The following is a 5,742-nucleotide window of genomic DNA, read 5'->3' on the forward strand; positions in this document are numbered from 1 at the left end:
TATACCCCTTTTCTCCCATTTTCCAAGCACTTGCTATGCCCTGACAGATTGAGTGAACTACTAAAAGACAATGACTGTTTTTCTTTTACTAATTATCTACAAAAGACTAAAAAAAATTATTACAGTTAGGTATTGTTATTCACAGTAATATTAGCAAGAAAAATGTAAATGTGATTGTTACATGAAATGATTCCCTAACCTGTCAGACAAAGTGAAGGATTCTTTAACGAAATAAACACTTAAAAAGCTATTATCCATTCAGTGTTTACATGATTTATTGACACAAAGCCGAACACAAGGTCATTTTTTATATTTGTGAAAGGCCTGACATTTGAAGATACTCCATTTTCACGGGACAATAGGCAGGTATGAAAAAGGAATATGGTGATTTTGTCAACTTGTTTGACAGCCTAAAGCTGAACTGTGGGCATAAAGAAAGGAAAATGGGAGCAATATTTGCCCACGCTTTCTAATATTTTGACAGGTCATGGTGGTCCAGAATAACAGCTGATTTGACAAAGGAACAGATGATCTAAATATAAAGGCAGTATTTGTTAAACATGAGTTAGGACACTGTGAATTATTGATGTGTTCCAGTTAACTGGAGAACAAAAAAACTAAATGAACACAGAACATTAAAATTGCGGTGTGATTTAACTAATTGTGTAGCCCTTGAATATTCAGAAATGAAGCTGTGAATATCAAGTGGAGTCTTGAAAGGGGTTACAATGAACAAGCCAGAGTTTCTGGAAACACAACAGCACACACCAAGTGTCCAAGTCTCACTCAAAAACTAAACCTTCACTGCTGTAGTGTCACGGTGCATCCCTGATAAATGACTTTATGACAAATTGCTATAATGCAGAGAACCCATGCTGAGTATGTGGAACAATGTATGCAGCGCCAGCAGGGCAAAGCAACAGTAGCTACAGTGTGCGTATTTCTCTGTGTGTGTGTCTGTGCGTTGTGTAACTGATAGTGATATCATCAAAACTGTATGTTTTAGAGACGGGTTTCTTGGTTTTGTTTATTCTCCCACAAAGGAAATCAGCAGCAGTAATGATTTCATGATTAAACCATGGTGCAGATCTGCTCATTGACTAACAGGCTAATGCAAGTTTAATCAGATGCTTTACGTTGCACTTTGTTGTCATCTAGTGGTTAAAAAATGACATAACATGCCGCATGTCATTTCTATTATGTGCATCCAAAATGTTCATCAGTCCTAATCCTTGAGTTTGAAGGACAGACCATTATCTCAAATCCTGGTTCTATGAATGTCTCTTAAGCTTAAAAAACGACGTCGTGACATCGCAGTTACACAGGGGCCACTTACACTAGTGTTCATATTAAATGTGTAACATTTAAAAGGAACCAGGGAATGAACGATCACATTCAGCACACAACCAACCAAACTAACTCCAGGCAAGGCAAAAAAGCATCACAACAACGCATAAACTGCAGCAGTTCAAATAAAAGGAAAGAAAATCGAAATCATTAGCATTCAAAGCTTTACAGCTTTTAAAAATGACAATCTTCAAAAGTAATAGACTAGTTTGAAAAGGCAGAGCACATTGGCATACAAAAATATATATGGGATAAAAGAAAAACACTCGGCTTCGCGACTGCAGCAGATTAGAAAACTCTCCGGGATGATACAGCCCTTTTCTTTGGCACAGCGCGCACATTTCCGTGGGATATACTCGCCAATAGCCTAATTAAATGGAAAGCACAATTTGTCACAGCAACCAACAGCAGCGCGCTCAGACTGCAAGTTACTGCGGAGCCACTCCAGCAGTTAAAACAAAAATACACAATAATGTATTTTTCTCTGTCTCTCTCTCTCTCTCTTAAAATAAAAAAAAAATCTGCTTTAACAAACATCTGGAAACATATTAATATTTACATATATTACATATTTACACACATGCTGCGCGTGCCGATGACACGGCTGCTGCAGCATCATTTACAAATCGAGCCCGATTTGTCGGGGGGAGGAAGCATTTGACTCACCGTTCGCGGAAAGCTGAATTGGAAAGTTATCGACCTCAAGGCGAAAGAATTGACAGGGTCCACCGTGCAACGAGCTCTTCCATATTTAGTTAAAGCAGAAAGTGAACATTCGGGCAGGATCGGTGAGAGCAGGTACTTTGTGGAGTTGTGTCAGCGCAGGGCTTTTTCACACTCGGCGACGCGCACGAGACAGGTGCAAGGAACCGCCGCCGCTTCCTCCCTCTCCTCTCTCCCCTCCACGGGGTGAAGCGCGGCCCACTTTAAACTCTGGTGACGTCATGGGCGCTGATGCTGATGCTGCCCTCCTCCCTACCCACCTAGTCCCCATCACCCTGCCGTACACCTCTCCGCACATAAACACACACTTGCTTGTTCTTACAGAGAGGATGATCCCACAATATTATTAGAGCAACCTGGGAAACATCTCCCCTCTAACCTCAGCAGTTACAGCCTACAACCTGTAGGATCTCTTTCAGATTTCTTAAAAGTCTTTTTTTCTCATTCTGCAAAGCATCTTTCATCTAAGCTACTTCTATACATGGATGCAACATTTAAAATTGTATGTGGTGAAAGAAGCAAATTGCCTGGAACAGCATAATTATTATAATTAGATCCTATTTCTGAAAGGATGCACACTTTAGTTCTCCTGTGAACCAGAGAGGGGAAAAAGAGGGAAAAAAAACAAGTTACTTATGACTGAATTTTTTTCTCCCTTCTCTTTAAACATTCAAATGATTGTTCATAATCCACCTTTACTAACAAATCCTCATTTGCGTGTGACAGATTTAAGGAATATTGCTAAGTTTTTACAGCGACTTCTCGCTTTGCAGTCCTGATGTTTCCAAGGATTTTTTTCACATGGAAGATTTGCAAACCAAACCCTGGATCTGGTTCTTAGTTTGACGTTTAAAGAGATGTGCCGCTTAGTGGGAAATTAGAAGGTGTTAAGAGGAGGGAGACTGTTTAAAGAAGCTGTGCATTTTTTTTAAACTGAAAAATAATGGCTGTCATTTTAAATATGAGTCTCTTGATACTTTTATTAGCAACAAAGTTTAAAAAAGACTTCTAAAAACACATAAATGTGCCAAAGTTTGTCATAATGTGACTTATAGCACTTTATTGAGTCCATCTAACTTAAACACTCACATGCCTGACATGAATACTCATGAGATGAACAAATGTACATTAGTCACAGTGCAATCATTGTGTTGTTTTTGTTGGTTTTCTTAAAGAAAAATGCTCAAATATATTTTTTCAGCAGGAACAAGTGGGTTGGCAGAGACATTACATTGTGAGGATGTGGGAAAGAATTGATAGATGAAGAAACATTTTGTCAGTTTTGGTCTTTTCCTGGGACTTATTGATGAAAAATGTATGACAGACATATTGTGGAGCAACAGCTTTATCCTTCAGGTGAAAGTCAATGCAGAATGTGTTGAAGAAATGTGACAAGACTGAAAAGCAAAACATGACATGTCCTGTCACTCACTTTTGTTGCCGATTCTTGTTTTGTTTCCATTGCCTAGCACACGTGTGTTTGCCTGCATGCCAACCAGCCAGTAAGAGTACACTCTGGATTGTAAGATAGAACGTTGGAGGCGTTTTTTGCCTTGGCTTTGTCTGTCCATCAGAGCCCTACTGCATGCTCCCCAGCACAACTGCAACAGATGTGTAAAAAAAAAGTGTCCAAATGTACCAATGCCACAGCATAAATTACTTTAAGTATGCATTATGCAGCTGTTGTATAATCTGATTTCTTTTTGTAATGCATTCATGAGAAAACATCATCATCTCACTGTCCTATTTAATTGAGGCAAGGCTAACTGCTGCTGTTGTCTTAACTGCTGATTATATGAATGTGATTATTTTCAAATTGCTCAAAATTAAAGTTGAAATAACTGCTGTTGCCAAGTAGAGGTACAACCTCACAAATCCTTATACTTTTTTTTTATTCTATTATAGTTATAATTTAGGACAGAAAATCCACAAATTATCACATTTGAGAAGCTGTGTAAATAATGAACTCTACAACTTGTCTGTACTTCTATGGTTTCTTATTGTTTTTAGCAATATTGGTATTTTAAATCTTTTTCTGGTTTTGGTTGTTAGTTGATACAAAAAGATTTCTTTTGTGTCTTCATATTTGTAGTGAAGTAGAAATGGTGCATATAGCCCAGCATGTATTCCATGCAGCTGCACTAAACTCAAGCCCCAGCAGAGCACCGTGTGGTCTGTGTGTGTGTGTGTGTGTGTGTGTGTGTGTGTGTGTGTGTGTGTGTGTGTGTGTGTGTGTGTGTGTGTGTGTGTGTGTAGCCTTTTACTTATTCTTGCTGAGTTAAGCTGAGTGCTGGACTTTTGTTTTCATATTTTTATGTTCTCGGTCACATATGCAGTCCTCTGTGTTTTGCCGTTGGCTTTGCTCCAGATGAACCACATCTGCCCAATGTTAGAACTGCTTTTGCCTCTGTATTATTGCTTGCTGACTTATCATAATCAAACAGAAGGGCACTGCTCCACCTTCCCACTGTCACTGGCTAAGGGGTAAAACTTTCTTTATATAACATGATAATCTATCACTCTACTTAAGGCTCTTAAAGTTAATTATTCTTTGGAAGAAGTTGATCGTGAATTGAATCGTTTTATTCTTCTTTCATTTCTTGTTTGCTTCTTCTTGCCACATTCATAGAAAACTTCTTATAAAACATTTTGAGATTAAGAAAATTGGCCTCCTCGCATTGATACTCGAGTCAAGAAATCATACACTACGTTTATAAAATTTAAATTAAGGAACACTGCTTCCTGTCCAGAGGGAGACACTCAAGGTGAAGGAAACAAAGAAAAAAGACAAAAAACTAGAAGGCTCGGCACTTGAAAGTCTGTGCGATGTAGGCAATTACATTAAGTGTACTGAAGTGGGAATTTCAAACCTTTTGCATGCAATTCAACCATCAAATAAATGATCCTTATTTATGTTAATCCAGAAATAGAAAACAGTGCATGAGTACCCACTTGTCCTGCCACAGCTGTCCCATCCTGTCATTGTTTTTCTGTATTAGACATTGGACAGATTTGCATGTTTGGGACTCAAACTTTTGGCCTTTTTTCTCAGCAGGAGCAACTGGCGGCTGTTATCGGCTGCTTCAGAAGCTGCCTTTGTGGCCTGCTGCAATCCCAGACCACAAATCCCCAACTCCCTGACCAAAGTAGTGGTGGATGAGGCAACAAATCCACAGCATCAAACAAGACATAGTGTATTCTGGTTTTCCAACACTACTGCTCATCCTCAATCAGCCCGTCTGAGCTTGTTTCTTTTATGTCTCATCTGTTGTCTCCTGATGGCACAGCAGTGTCTGGAAAGTGGAGAAAAGAGCGGACTTGTTTTGACCATATCAGGGCGGTAGGCCGGCTTTGTGATAGACTGTATATACAGATCCATCTATCTATCTATTTTCTTAACTGCTTATCCAATTCAGGGTCGCGGGGGGCTGGAGCCAGTCCCAGCTGTCATAGTGGCTAGAAGACTGTATATATATCTTTTTATCTTTTTTTTATTACCCACACTGTTTGCTCAGAAGTGATTCCTGACTTCCTTTAGGTACAACATGCCCAATGACATTTTTTGTTTTTCAGCCTCTCAGTAAAACAAACCTGCTCATTAAAAATACTAAAACTAACAACAACAGTTTATGACACTAATTATAAGAAAAATCAGCATGAAGAACAACTGAG

General features: G+C 39.0%; 1 protein-coding gene across 3 annotated transcripts in view; it reads right to left on the bottom strand.

Annotated features, from left to right (window-relative positions):
* megf11 (multiple EGF-like-domains 11) overlaps nt 1-2,228 on the bottom strand; it is an 80,012-nt gene extending 77,784 nt beyond the window's left edge. For all 3 annotated transcript variants that reach the window (XM_013910033.1, XM_005730049.1, XM_005730048.1), the window contains exon 1: nt 2,014-2,228. The gene's annotated coding sequence lies outside the window, so the exon portion shown is untranslated. The remainder of the gene's footprint in view (nt 1-2,013) is intronic.
* Between the last annotated feature and the right edge of the window lie 3,514 nt (nt 2,229-5,742).

The sequence above is a fragment of the Pundamilia nyererei genome, unplaced genomic scaffold, assembly GCF_000239375.1.
Source record: "Pundamilia nyererei isolate P.nyererei 1_Seehausen unplaced genomic scaffold, PunNye1.0 scaffold00035, whole genome shotgun sequence".
Lineage (NCBI taxonomy): Eukaryota > Metazoa > Chordata > Actinopteri > Cichliformes > Cichlidae > Pundamilia > Pundamilia nyererei.